This window comes from Canis aureus, chromosome 11 (assembly GCF_053574225.1).
Source record: "Canis aureus isolate CA01 chromosome 11, VMU_Caureus_v.1.0, whole genome shotgun sequence".
In the NCBI taxonomy this organism is placed as follows: domain Eukaryota; kingdom Metazoa; phylum Chordata; class Mammalia; order Carnivora; family Canidae; genus Canis; species Canis aureus.
The window spans coordinates 51,848,345-51,862,667 of NC_135621.1; the positions used below are offsets into that span (position 1 = coordinate 51,848,345).

The following is a 14,323-nucleotide window of genomic DNA, read 5'->3' on the forward strand; positions in this document are numbered from 1 at the left end:
CCGCCACCCCCAGGCCTTCCCAGGTCATCTGCGGCCACTTGCCTCCCTTTTTCGGGAATAGTCCCAATGACACATAATCTGTCTCATGGCAATATGGTCTTTTTTTTTTTTTTTTTTTTTTTTTTAATGGCTTCTCCACAATAGATGTGCCTCTGAGAAGGTGAGCATAACTCTGTATCTGATGCGGAGGAGGTTGAGGAGAACAGGGTCCTGAGGTGGGGAAGCCCTTCAGAAAGAGTGCCTGTCTGCTGGGGTTACAGCCCGACAGCCTCCATCCAGACCAGGCACGACAGGAGTGACTACATTTTTGAGCACCTCCCATTTGCCAGACCCTGCGATCCAAGAGCCGTATCTGTTTTTTCCTGACAATTCTACAAAGTAGACATAATTGTGTCTGACGTAAGGTGAGCCATCTCAGCTCTGTGCCGTCCTAGAGCTCTGCAGGTGCCGTGCAGCCCAGAGGGCCTTGCAACAGCCATGGCACACACTGCTCCTGAGAGGCTTCAGGGCTTGGGCCAGGGTGGGGGGGGGGGGGGGGGGCGGGGCAGGTTTCTAAGCCTCACCTGCTGGATTCTAATGCCGGAAGCCTGGCTGGTCCCCAGGGTCACCAGGAGACTGTGATGGTCAGCTAGCTCAGGCATCGCTTTTCTCAAAGACACTGAGGCCTGGAGTCTGCAGGGAAACCGAGAGATACCATGAGACTCAGCTCTTAAAAATGAAGAATTTTTAAAAGGGAACATACTTATGTTATTGTCAAGGGTACAAAGCACATAAGAAAATGTATGTACAGTTTTGCCTCAGCTATGCAACCCAAAAAAGCACGTTTAAAAAAAGAAAAAAAGACTGGAAGGAAAAATGCAAAATGTCGATATTGGTTACCTCCTATAAAAGGATCCTATGGGATCTTCTTTCTTCTTTACACTTTTCTACATGGAGCATGTATTACCTTATAAATAGAAAAACAATAAGCCCTGTTTTTAAAAGAGAAAGCTCCCATCATCTACGTTACCCAAGCATGAGTCAACTTTTGACATTCTGGGGCTAGGCAGAAATTACTGGGGTTTTGTTTTTGTCTCTGGGAGGGCAGGAAGTCATTATTTCCCACTGGGTTTCCTGCTGGAGTTGGAGGCTGAGAAAAACTCTGGCTGAAGAGTCAAGAAAGGTATAAAACCTTAAGATAGGCAAGGTCCTTTGTGAGTGGCGTCTGCTTATTTCTGCAGCCCTCTCCTCCCCCACCACCTGCTCTGGAAGTCACTTCTGGAAAGTACCATCATTCCTCTCGCTTTGCCCCCACTGTCCCCTCAACCTGGAAAGCTCATTCCTAACCCCCCCCACACACACACACACACTCACTTCACCATCTTCGGGCATCATCTTAGGCGACCAGATTCCATGAAGAGCTTCCTTAGCCCCAAAATGGAGTCAGGACCCCATGAGCACCCAGACACCCTACCCACCCTTCTCAGTGTATGTGTCACATTTGATTGTGATCATGGCTTACTTCTGCTCTGCCCTACCGGACTCTAAAAGTGCCACATGGGTTGGGATTTTATATGCCCTGCCTGGCACAGAGTAGGCCCTCAATAAATGCTTACCAGTAAATGAAGGACCCCTGCCTCCATGTCCTAATGACTGGGGGAGTCCCCCCAGGCAACTCTAGGTACCTCCTCTCCCAGAGCCCCTTGGAGGACCATGGCCACAAATACTTCTTCCTGCAAAACCACTTCCTCAACCTGCCGGACAGACTGGACCGGGGATGGGAACCGCCGCCCAGGCCAGTAGAAGGGAGGTGGCCTCTGCTCTGACAGCTGGCCCAGAGAGTCTGCCCAATCCAGGGACGCCATACTGGGTGGTGGCTCGCTGGCCAATCACCTAGCTTTTGGGGAAGAAGGTCCTAAAGGCTGCTGAGTCTCAGGTAGGCTCCCCAGGAAGGAGGCTCTCCAGCCCAGTCTGGAAGCCATTGGCCACAGAGCCCTGTGGGCGTCTCCATCCACCCGGCTCTTCCAAGCAAACTGAAGAGCCTGTGTCACAGGACAGGGCAGCCATCGACGTCTCTGGCTGCACCCTGGCCACCCTCTGGGGGGCCCCTCTCTCTCGAGTGGGGGCCTGGCCCGGCTGCTCACGTGCAGGAGCCCACCTGCATCCTCCGGACCGAGCCCAGAGCCCAGACAGGCGCATCTGCAGTTGGTTGATGAGTTCCGAGCCCTGCTGTCCCGTCTCCCCAGCCTCCCCCTGCCTGGGGCCTGAGGGCCCCGGAAAATGTGATCACCCCTCCTCACACCCTCTCCGGACAGAGGAAGGGGAAGCCTTTGGCACCCAGGCTCGCTCTGGTCGGGTGGACTGAGCTGCACCAGGGAGACTGGGGAAAAACAGGACCATGTTGCTGAGGCTGCAGGAAACGTGCTGGGAGCAGGGGTCCCGGGGGGGGGGGGGGGGGCTGCTTCCAGGGTCCAGAGGAACCCACCCACGCTTGCCGCCGGCCGCGGCCTTCCCAGGCCCACACTTGGCAGGTTGGACTTGGGCTCGGTCAGTGCGGGCCCCACCCCACCCCCTACCCTTCCACACTTTCCCCTCACACCCCTCCCCCCTCTTCAGGGAACCAGTGCCCTTGGGCTTCTGGAAACCACATGTTCCAGTCTCTGAAGGATCACTCAGATTTAAAATATTCCCATCCCACATCAAACCATGTGTCACTGTGCTGTGGCTGCCCCAAAGCCTCCTGCCCGGGACAGTGGCTGACACACGCACCCACACTGAGGAGCTGAGGTGGCTCCCGCGGAGGGCGAGAAGGGGGCAGAGATTTCAAAGAGGAGCCCCAGGAAAACAAGGCCTCACTGAAGAAACCAGTCCCTTAGACTGGGCTGGGCCCGTCTAGTCAGGGCCATGGAACAGAGGGCTCCACTCGGGTGACCACCGTCTCTGCCCAAACAGGAGGGGCTTGCTTGGGTGGGAAGGCGGGGAGGGGGGCCTAGGGCCAGCATGGTGTGGGCCACTGCCCGCTGCAGAGATGAGCTGCCTTCATCAGAAAGGGAGACAGAACATGAGAGACTCCTAACTCTGGGAAACGAACAAGGGGTGGTGGAAGGGGAGGTGGGCGGGGGGTGGGGGTGACTGGGTGACGGGCACTGAGGGGGGCACTTGACGGGATGAGCACTGGATGTTATGCTATATGTTGGCAAATTGAACTCCAATAAAATAAATAAAAATAAAAATTAAAAATAAAAATAAAAATAAAAATAAAAATAAAAATAAAAATAAAAAAAAGAAATGAGCTGCCTTGTCACAGCAGAGGACAGCCCTGCCCCTGGAGCCCAGGCCCCTCTCAGTTCTGACCTCAGCTCCACCTTGGACGAGCCCTCCGGCTACTTACTCATGGGCCCCATTTTACCCTACTGGTAAAAGGAGAATGATCCTACCCACATCACAGGGCTGCTGTGAGCCCCACTGAGATAAGACCTGAAAGATGCAGGCAAGTTGGACGCAGGATGCTGGGAAGGTCGGGAACAGAATCAAAAGTTGGCTAAAGAAAATATGGCATAGGGCTGCCTGGGTGGCTCAGTCACCTAAACATCTGATTCTTGATTTTGGCTCAGGTCATGACCTCAGGGTTGTGAGATCAAGCCTGACATCCGGCTCTATGCTGGGCGTGGAGTCTGCTTTAGATTCTCTCTCTCCTTCTCCCTCTATCCCTCTCCCACCTCCCCCTCAAAAAAATGTGGTATATGCATACGATCAAATGGTAACCATTTAAAAAGGATGAAATTTTTGCCATTCCCGACAACATGGATGGACCTAGAGGGGATTACGCTAAGTGAAGTAAGTCAGAGAGAGAAAGCCAGATGCCATATGATTTCGCTTATATGTGGAATCCAAAAACCAAAACAAATGAACAAACAAACAAAACAGAAACAGACTCATAAATACGGAGAACAAACTGGTGGTTGCCAGAAAGGATGAGGGTGGGGGGATAGGTGAAGGAGGTGAAGGGGGTTAAGAAATACAAACTTTCAGGGCACCTGGCCAGCTCAGTTGATAGAGTATGTGACTCTTGATCTCAGGGTTATGGGTTCAAGCCCCACGTTGGGTGTGCAGTCTACTTAAAAAAAAAAAAAAAAAAAAAAAAACGAGTACTAACTTTCAGTTATAAAATAAAATAAGTCATGAGATGAAAAGTACAACCTAGGGAATATAATCAACAATAATGTAATATTGTGTGGTGACCATACCTACAGTGGCGAGCACTGAGTACTAAGTCAGGCTGTTGAATCACTACGTCGTATACCTGAGACTAATATAACATTGCACGTCAGCTACACTTCAACAACCAATAAATAAACACAAACGCGATGGCCTGGCTGTGTGGCCTTGGGTGAATTCCTGCCCCTTTCTGTGCACTGAGCGGGGGACCAGCCTGTCTTGAATGCCTCTCGCAGTCTGAGCCTCTCTCGTCGCCCTCTGGTTTGGAAGAATGACACTGTCTTCACCCTTTTTAGGGGATCCTTTCTGAGGAGGTACAGCCGGCTGCTCCTACACTGCTCCTCATGACGGGGCGGAGCCCCTGCCAAGGGCTTGTCAGACTCTGACATTTCTGAGGATGTGTGGGGAGCCGAGGGCAGAGGGAGAGGCAAGTCCTACCTGTCCTCTGCTCCCCGGGCCTGAGACTGCACAGGTGCCTCCCTCCCTCCTCACGCTCTCTTGAGGTGGGTGTCCCCGCCCTGGTCTCTAGACCCCCAACAGCCATCTCCTGGTACCCAACACACCCACGAGCGCGTGCACACACACACACACACACGCACAGGCTGTCCCTCGCCCTGCTGGCCACTCTGACCTAGCCCGGTCTTGGGTCCTGGAGCCCTCCCATGGGTGCTGGGAGAGGCCATTGGAACTTCTTTTCTAGGAAAGCTGCCTCCTCACCTCCTGCCAGGGTCAGAGGGACCCTAGCTTGCTGGGATTTGTTCTCAGGGAAAGGTCTGGCCACGCTTTGGGGATGAGCATGATTCACCACCATCTGGTTCTGGAAGGCCACACTCTCCGGAAGGGAAGGCAACTTGTAGCTAATGATCTGAATGTGTGATGTTTCTTTTCACTTCGCCTCCCACTTTTGCCCTGGGTTTGGTCTCCTCTCCCTCCCGCACCACCACCGCCTGCTGCTGTCCAGTGGGCCCTGCGACTAAGAGGGCCCCTGGAGGTCACATCCCCACTGCCAGCCTGTAGGCTGGCCTGGCCACACTGGGCCCCTCTGACCCTGTCACTAGGACCCCAAGACACTGAGTCCCAATCTGGAGGTGAAGGGTTGGACTAGAGGGAGGGCAGCCAGGCCAGACGGAGGGGAGACCCCGGTGCCTAGTAAGTCGCACAGGGCAGAGCGGGTCCCCTGGTTCCCCTTTTTCTCTCTCCAGGGTTGGGCTAGGGTGGGGAAGGGCCCTCTTTTGGCCTCCATGTCCTCTTCTCCCTCGGGGCTTTTTCCCCGTCCCCAGATGTCCCCCTGATACTCTGCATCTTCCAACACACCCCATCTCCCATGCATCTCACGGGATCTTGGCCACTGTGTCCACCCATCTCTCGCTCTGGCTCCCTCTCCTCCTGTGTCTTTCTTTGCCTGTCCCCATCTCTGTATCTTCACAGTGTCCCCCTCCCACCCTCCTCTCTGTGTCTCTGACCTGGTGGGTGCTTCTCCCTGGCCATTTCTCTGATTCTCCTTCCCCTCCAGTCCCACCCTCTGTACTTATTTATCACCACCGGCTTCGTAACCCACTTTGTAGGAATCTCATGAAGGAAAAAAAAAAAAAAGAAAGAAAGGAAAGAAAGAAAGAAGAAAGAAAGAAAGAAAGAAAGAAAGAAAGAAAAAGAAAGAAAGAAAGAAAGAAAGAAAGAAAGAAAGAAAGAAAGAAAGAAAGAAAGAAAAGAAAGAAAGAAGAGGCACAGTTTGGTTTTCATCAGCGTAATGAAACCCTGGTGGCCTAGGAATGTAGCTGCAGGCCTGCCCACCTCCTTGCTGCGGCCTCCCTCCCACCGGGACATCTGTGCTGGGGGCCCTCCCTACGCATCAGCAGAGGCAGCGGCTCCCAAGCTCCCACCTGACTCCTCCATCAGGCCAGAGCAGAAACGTGCCAGCCCAGCCGTGATGCATACCCAGGAGGTGCAGCCAAGCACGGAGCAGAGCACAGGGCAGAGCAGGACCCCAAGGGGCCCAGGGCTCCTTGTGGATCTATTACAGATTCAGTGTTAGTGTTCCTTCATGTATGTCTGTAGTCCTTCTTATACTGAAGCCCTAAGCCCCGATGCCATAGTATTTGGAGGTGGGGCCTTTGGGAGGTCATTAGGTTCAGGTGAGGTCAGGAGGGTGGGCCCCCATATGAGGATTAGTGTTCTTATGAGAAGAGAAGGAGAGGGCAGCCCAAGTGGCTCCGCAGTTTAGCGCTGCCTTTGGCCCAGGGCCTGATCCTGGAGACCCGGGATCGGGTCCTACATCGGGCTCCCCGCATGGAGCCTGCTTCTCCCTCTGCCTGTGTCTCTGCTTCTCTCTCTCTGTGTCTCTCATGAATAAATAAATAAAATCTTTAGAGAAGAGGAGAGACCAGAGCCCTCTCTCTTTGCCATGTGAGGGCACAGCAAGAAGGTGCCATCTGCAAGCCAGGAAGAGGCTCACAGCAGAACAAATGAGCTAGCATCTAGATCCTGTAGACTTCTTAACCTCCAGAGCTATGAAATAAATGTCTGTTGTTCAAGCTGCCCAGGCTCAGGTGTCCTGCTGTGGCTAAGGCCCTGTTCCATCCCACTTGGCCCCTTTGTGGACAGGCAGCCGCCCGGTCAGACCTCCAGGCCCACGCTGGACGGAGGCCGCCCCCCCTGCACTCTCCACCCTCACCTTCAGCTTTGGTAGCTCTGGCTTCTGCCACAGGGGCTCCTGCAGGGATGTGAAGGAGGAGGCACCCAAGAGCTGGCCCCCAACCCAGGAGCCTGCGTGGGCCTGGGGGACCCAGACTTGATCCCTGGTCAGCACAGGCCACTGACCCACTGTGCTTGATGGAGGGGGGGAAGCAGGGCAACAGGTCCCCTCACTGCACTCTCCCGGTCACTATCTTGCATTCCAGGAGCCCCTCTGCCCCACTACAGGCTCCTGTCTACCTGTCTGCCTGCATGCCCTCCACCCTCCACTCCCATCTCACACCTGCACAGGGGTCTACAAATGGGGAGCTGCCTGGTGGTGGGCGGGGTGGGGGGATGCATTGCAAATTCTTCCTCTCTTCCAAAGCTGAACCCACGTCATCATGACAGTGGCTACTGGTTTTGAACACCTGAAGTGCATAGGAGCTTGCAGCTTACAGAGGGCTTCCTTCCTCCTACTGCATTTCATTGAATCCTCACAACGGGATGGTCTGTGTCAGTTTTACAGAGGAGGAAACCAAGGCTCTAGGGGTAATTATAGTCAGCGCAGCACCAGCCCCCTGCTCCCGGGGCTGTGAGCCAGCTAGCTGGCCTCCAACACCCGGCCCCTGGGTGGCCACGGATAGCCCGCAACCCACAGGCACACCTTGTACCTTCCTGCCTACGAGCCTTGTGCGGCCATCCTCCTGCTGGAAATGCCCTTACCCATCCTTTCTGCTCATTTAAATCCTCCTTGTCTTTGGCAGCCCCCCTGAAAGCCATCCGGCGCCAGGAGAGAACAAGCCCACGTGCCAGCTTGCACGTGTCAGCAGCACCACGTTGTTTAACAGTTGTCGCAGAGCCTGCTAGTTGTCCCTCAACATCCATTCTGCCCTTCTTCCTCAGTAATCGAACCCCCGAATTTTAGTAGGGTACGTAGCTGCCTAGACAAAAGCCCGTGTTTCCCAGGCTCCATGGGCTCAGGGGTAGTCAAGTTCTAGCCAATGGGAGTATAAGCAGAGCAGCGTTTATGACTTTGGGGACATATTCATATTCATTTTTCTGACCTCCTTTCCTATTTCCTGCCAACTGGAATGTGAACACAATGTCTGGAGCTCGAGCAACCATTTTAGCCCTTAAAGGCGGATACCACGTCTAAGGATGCCGCGGCATCATGAGGAAATTACCTTGAGAACCTGATGGTCCTGTCAGCTGGGCCACCATCCCTGAGCGCTTAACTGCCACAGTCACACTTCGTGTGTCTGAGACAGTGATCAGTTTCCATCTAGGTTAAGCCGTTGCTGTTCTGAGTGTCGTACTGCTTTCACCAAACCCAATCCTGCCTGTTACCAACACAACCATCAAGCACGTGCTTATTGAGCACTTACTTTGTGCCAAGCACGAGACGAGTGGGAATTTTTTAAAGGTGGTTTTCCACTTAGTCTTCACAGCGACCTTAAAGCTGGGTGCTAATCCTAATTAATTAACTTGAGCATCAGTTCCCAAATGAGTTTCATTCACTCCACATCGTTTGTTGGTTGCTACTACACACCGGGCCAGGCACTGAGGATTCAGCAGTGAGTAAGAAAACTCCCTGTCTTCCAAACACTGCCGGTCTAGTGGGGGAAACAAGTAAATGGAAATAACAGTACAACGTGATGGTAATAATATTGTATCATCATTTTAAGATGCCATCAATTGCAGGATATGCTGTTTTTTATGTACCATCAAGAAAAATAATACTGCCATGAACCTGAGACATGATGTCTTAATAACAGTCCCATGTGACGCATGAACCAGTCACACCAACTTCTCATTACTTTGAAATTTTTTATTATCTATTCCAAGGGATTTCACAATCTCTCTGGGCTCCAGTTGCCTTGCTTCCTATGTGACAGGCCCCATCTTCTACACATCTCAGTAATAAAATACAGCCCAGCTTTAACCATTGGTAGCTTCCTTTCTTCTCCCACAAAGCACTTGCTTTGTGGTTGTTGCCTTGGAGGGAACATAGACTATGGTTAGTCTTCTGATGATGAATATTTGATTCATTAATATCAAATTTATGCCCTGCCACTGTGTTCTGTATCTTTCGTCATGCCCAAGAAAGCACAAAACTCTACCGAAGAGCCACCGACGTGGGACTGCCACCTGAGAAGCCCTGATCATAAGACCCTTGACTGTAAGCACAGCTGGGTCTCAGAGATGTGAAGATGTGAGGAGAAAAAAAAAAAAGTATGTCTTCCAGAGCCTGGAGGAGAGCAGAATGAGGAATGATGGCTCAGTGTGCGTGGGGCTTCCTTCCAGAGTGATGAAAATGTTCCAGCACTAGATAATGTTGATGGTTACACACACTGTGGATGCATTAGACGCCACTGGATTGTACCCTTGAAAATGATTAAAACAGTAAATTTTATATTATGTGAATTTCACCATGATTTTTTAAAAGTATGTCTTAGATTTGATCAAAACTGTTTCAAGCCCTGTTCTAAGTACGTGACGTCCCGAATCCAGTGTGGTCCCAACAACAGCCCTCTCCCATAGCTAAGAACGATCACTACCATCTGTTGATCATGGACCCGTCAATGACTCAGTAAGGGCTTTACGGGCCCCGATCCACTCACCCCTCATAACAGCCCCATCCTTCGGTCTCTTCTGCCTTAACACTCATTCTGGAAATACAAATGTGTTCTCATACGACTGTAGTGCAAGTTTCACTTTTGCTCACGTGTGATTTCGTCCATGAGAAACAGCAGGTCTGGGGCCGGCAAACCACAGCCCTCCGGCCAGCGGCCTGTTTCTGTACATGAAGTGTCACTGGACACGAGGACACCTGTTCATTTATGTCTGGCCTGTGGCTGCTTTCACACGACGACAGCAGAGTCGGATTGTTGTTACAGAGACTGCACTGCTCTGCAAAGCTGAAAGCATTATAACTTTTTAAGAAAAAGTTTGCTGGGCACCTGGGTGGCTCAGTGATTGAGCGTCTGCCTTCAGCTCAAGTCGTGATCCTGGGGTCCTGGGACCAGGTCTTGCATCGGGATCCCCGCAGGGAGCCTGCTTCTCCCTCTGCCTGTGTCTCTCTGCCTCTCTCTCTGTGTTAAAAGAAAAAAAAAAAAGAAAAAATTTGCTGAGCCCTGTGTTATGTGAACCCAGAAAACTGCACCCCGCTGAACCGAGCTGTGCAGACAAAACACGCCCACTGTCCTGGAAGAGAGACGGTCAGCGACCAGTTATGATGCAGCACGAGAGAAGGGATTGCTGTGCACAGAGTCAGCGGGAGGGCTCATAGGGTCGAGAAGGCCTTGCCCAGCGTGCAGAACCACCCCGAATGCTGGGGTCTACAGCTAGGCAAGGGGACAGAGGCCCAGAGGCAGGGTGAGCCCCCATTTCTTTCCCCTTGGGCCCATCTGGGGCTGCATTTCCCTGTGGCTCTTTCCCTGATTCAGGAACATCAGCCATCACTCCTGGGTCCTGGGACACAATTCAACCCACAAGAGACCCTCTCTGGTTCTGTTCCGTGGGATATATCCATGCATCCCTTCTCCCAGAAGACTCGGGAACTTCAGGCTGATCTCAGCACAGCAGCCTGTCCTTCGGTTCGTCCTCTGAGCAGCTGGCCAACCATCTCTAGCTCTCTGGGTCTCTCAAGTGAGAGTCAAGCTCCAGCCCATCTCCCCATAGTGTAGGGATCCCATACTCCTTTCCCTGAGAAGCTCTGACGAACCCCCTCTCGGGCCTGATGCAAGAGGCAGGCACCTCCCACTCCTCTTCCTCACAGAGGACAAACCTGGCACTCAATAACAAGACCCTTTCCCCAGGGCTGTAAGATTTGTAAAACAAGTTTTAAAATGTTTCCTTATAAAATGTGCCCTTTGCTTCCAGTGACCCTGGGAACCCATACCTATCATCTTAAGATCTCAGTGGAAACTTCCACCCTGTTACATTGCCTCCTCAGGCCTGAGGAACTGGAGACCAAACAGCCCTTCACAGATGGCCTCCCTGACTGCCCAGTCGGAGAGAGGTCTCCAGGACAATCAGGCCTCCCTGGGCTTGGCCCCCAACAAAATCCTGCCTGCTCTGAGGACGTGTCTACTGTTAGTAGTGGGGAAGGAAGCCCGATGGGCCTGGTGTATTGCCACTTCCTTGATCTGTGTGACACAGCTTTTGAGCTAAGCTGCATTTCCATCATTAAGTGGGGATAAAAAGTAATAATAGCACAGTCCCAATTTTCCAGAGTCATTGTCAGAATTGAATGTGCTGAATATAATCCATGTGGATCCAGTGACTTCGTTCAGCTCCTGGACAACAAGTCTTAAACTGAAGGCTCCTGGACAACCCAGGGCTTCTGGGAAGGGAATGTATGGGGGTCTTGTCCTCAGAGGGTTGACCATCTCCTTGGGCAGAGAATATGCACATAGCTGAAAACAGAAATAACAAGCCATGTCAGGTGAAGCCACAGGGAAGATTCGCATGTTGGCCATGAGCCCAAATCAGAGGCACAGTATGACTCAGTAGAAGAAAAATCATCCTGATTTGGGACCACCTCTAAGAGGAGGAGGGCTCGGGGTAAGGCCCCAACAGTAAGATTGGACTGGGGATGGGTGGTGGGAGGGGGAAGACAAGTGAAATTTCTCCCGGTGGTCTTCCTGAGAAGGAGCCTGGACAAGTGTGCAGGGTGAACAGAATTACACCTTTGCCCCCACGTGTTTATGTATTTAGATTCACAAACCAGAAGGCAAAGTGATGCAGGGGCTGATGGTCGTCTGAGCAACCTTGGCGGCTCATTCAAATCACCTGAGCAGCTTTAAGAACTACTGAGGCCCTGGTCCTCCCCTGAGAGACCCCCATATGCTTGCTTTGGGGTTTGATCTGGGCATTGGGATCTTGAAAACACCCAGGGGATTCCAATGTGTAGCCAGGTTTCAGGACCACTGCTAGCCTCTCAAACTTCAATGGGAGCAGTCTGGCTTCTGTTTAAAAAACAAAAAACAAAACAAAATAAAACAAAACAAAACAAAAATAGTGCTAAAAGAGAAAGCAACTTTATTTTTAAATGCCAAAATGCCAGGGTGGTGGTGTCACATTTCCACACTACCTTTGCCTGCCTCCAGCCACTGCCCCCACATTCTTCCAGCTGTTTCAATAAACTCAAACTTCTGCTCAAAACGCTTCTTTCCCCTTCTGGAAAATTCTATTCCCAGGAAACTCCCTCCCAACTGTGGAGGCATCTTGTTCTTAGTGCTTTGCTATGCTTGTCAAAGCGCTCTGATCCTCCAACATCGTGCAGTTATGCTCAAATGTCATCGAATTGCAAAGAATTTTCCAGAAGGGCCAGAGGAGCCCTTCTGAAGGAAGCCACTGCAGCAGTGGAGGCCAAGTGGAAAGTGTGGGAGCCAGGATCCCCCAGCCCAAGTTCTGACATGACCACTAACTGGCTGCCCCTCTGAGCCTGAGCTTTCACATCTGTGAAATGGGGGAGGCCTGCGTGACCCCAGGTTCCTCCTCACCCTGGCTCTCCGAGACTTCAGAAGCAGCTCCAGGCTGAACGCGGCGGGGTCTGAGTGCGGCTCACCTCCAGGCTCTGCTTCCTGGGGCCTCCGCCAAGCCCTGGGCCTCTTGCCCAGCGAGCAGCGGGCACAAGGGGCCTTCACAGAGTCTCTGCGTGGTTCTCCTGGGGAGCAGGGGCGGGGAGGCAGGGAGCCTTGCAGACCTAACACAAGGCCTCGTCTGTGTCCAGGCTGAGGGAGGAGTGGACTGAGCCGCCCATGGGGACGCTACCTTGCCTCTGGATTTTTCCGTGGCCTTTTTCAGAGCCTTTCATTTGATCATCAAATAACCCCTCAGCAGTGGAGACCGATGAGGACAATTAGCTCCATTTCACATTGAGGGTGCTGAGGGTGCTGAGGGTGCTGAGGGTGCTGAGGATGCTGAGGTGCGGCGAGGCCAAGAAGAGCGGAGGATGCCGTGTGTCAGAGCAGGCAAGGGCGTTGGCTGCTCTGACATTTACATCGTCTTCTTAAAAAAAAAAAAAAAAGGCATACTTCATGAATTTGCGTGTCATCCTCGCACAGGAGCCATCCTAACTCTGCATCTTTCCAATTTTAGTTTGTGTGTGGCCAAAGCAAGCGCACCATTTAGACTTTCTAACCCTCAATTTTCTCACCTAAAAAAGTAAAGTAAAGTACTTAACTGCTCTGGTAGGTCTGCCTACGCTCTGTGGTGAGGGAGGCTCAGGGACACCTTTGGTCATGGGGTGGGACCCAGCAGTCAAGTCAGTGCAAAGGCAGGGCCCTGAGAGATCCATGAGAGGCCAAGTGGTGTTCTAGAACTTTCCATATTTTGTCTCCTACCATCTTCACAACAGCCCTGTCTGTCAGGTGCTCTTGGCCCCATTTTGCAGAGGGAGAATGGGAGGCTAAGAGTCCACACTCAGGGGCCAGACCCAGTTCTGGGTCCTGTTCTTCCATGACCCTGTGCTGCCTGTTGGATGGGGGTGTAGCTCAAGAGGCAAGTTCCGATTCTGTTATCCCTTCCGTCCAGACAGATAGACAGACAGACAGCTTGCAGGACGTGGTCAGGCTCAGCCCCAAGTGCCAACACAGGCAAAGAAACCAGGAAAGGAAACTGCTAAATTTGAGAAAGTTATTCTTTGAAATTATCCTCTGCCTCAGACCAGAGGGAGTCTTTAAAGAAAAATTTTATAGGGATTAAAGAGTTCCATATTTTTTAATAACCTAGGAAAACTAGAAGAGAGACTTAAACATTCATCAAATCTCCAGAGGGAGAATGTCTTTCATTAAACTTGGAAATCACTGATAAAAATCACAAAGGAGAGATTAGCCCGTTTGACTACAGAAAAATGTAAATGTTCTGCATTAAAAAAAAAAAAAATGACTGAAAAGGGACAAGTGGAGAGAAATATCAGCAGCAAACTGTAAAGATAAAAGGTTACTATCTGTTTTTATGTATTTGTACTCTGGCTCCTTCCTAAACAGTTATGAGGAGGACGTATTACATAAAGGGCTCATATAAACTGAAAGTTTAAAACCAAAGAGCCTTATAGATAACAAGGCAGGGGGTACGAAGAAACCATTTACAGAAAGCAAATTGTGACCAGTAAACCAATGTACAGAAAAACGTCCAACCTAACTAACTAACTAAGCACCAAAGGAACACAAATGTCAAATAGACCGGTTGGCACCCAGTGTGCGTATGAGTGTGATCACAATTACACCCCACCATTCTGGAGGAAAATCATAAATATCATAGAGACCGGAGAACTACAAAAATAGTTGTCCTCTTCGACAGAGTAATCTTACCCCTGTGGATTTTTGCCGAAGATTCTGAAATGGGGAAAGTGTGAGGTGGGCAAAGACGCTCACTGAAACATTAAGAAACAAATTAAAGGGGCACCTGGTGGCTCAGTGGTTGAGCGTCTTCCTTTGGCTCAGGG

At 51.4% G+C, this 14,323-nt stretch overlaps 1 long non-coding RNA gene and 1 other non-coding gene across 5 annotated transcripts in view; both read right to left on the reverse strand.

Moving 5' to 3' along the window:
* Nucleotides 1-8,677: 8,677 nt before the first annotated feature.
* LOC144324087 (uncharacterized) overlaps nt 8,678-14,323 on the reverse strand; it is a 38,346-nt gene continuing 32,700 nt past the window's right edge. The window contains exons 4-6 of one of the 4 annotated variants that reach the window (XR_013389477.1): nt 12,378-12,885; nt 9,492-9,962; nt 8,678-8,865 (exon numbers count right to left, since the gene is read on the reverse strand). This is a non-coding gene — a long non-coding RNA (uncharacterized LOC144324087). Of the gene's footprint in view, nt 8,866-8,996; nt 9,255-9,491; nt 9,963-12,377; nt 12,886-14,323 lie in introns of those variants that run through there. The other 3 variants (XR_013389476.1, XR_013389481.1, XR_013389485.1) reach the window with 3 other exon arrangements.
* Nucleotides 12,897-13,001, reverse strand: LOC144324462 (U6 spliceosomal RNA). Its single transcript, XR_013389968.1, has one exon. It is a non-coding gene; the product is annotated as a U6 spliceosomal RNA (small nuclear RNA).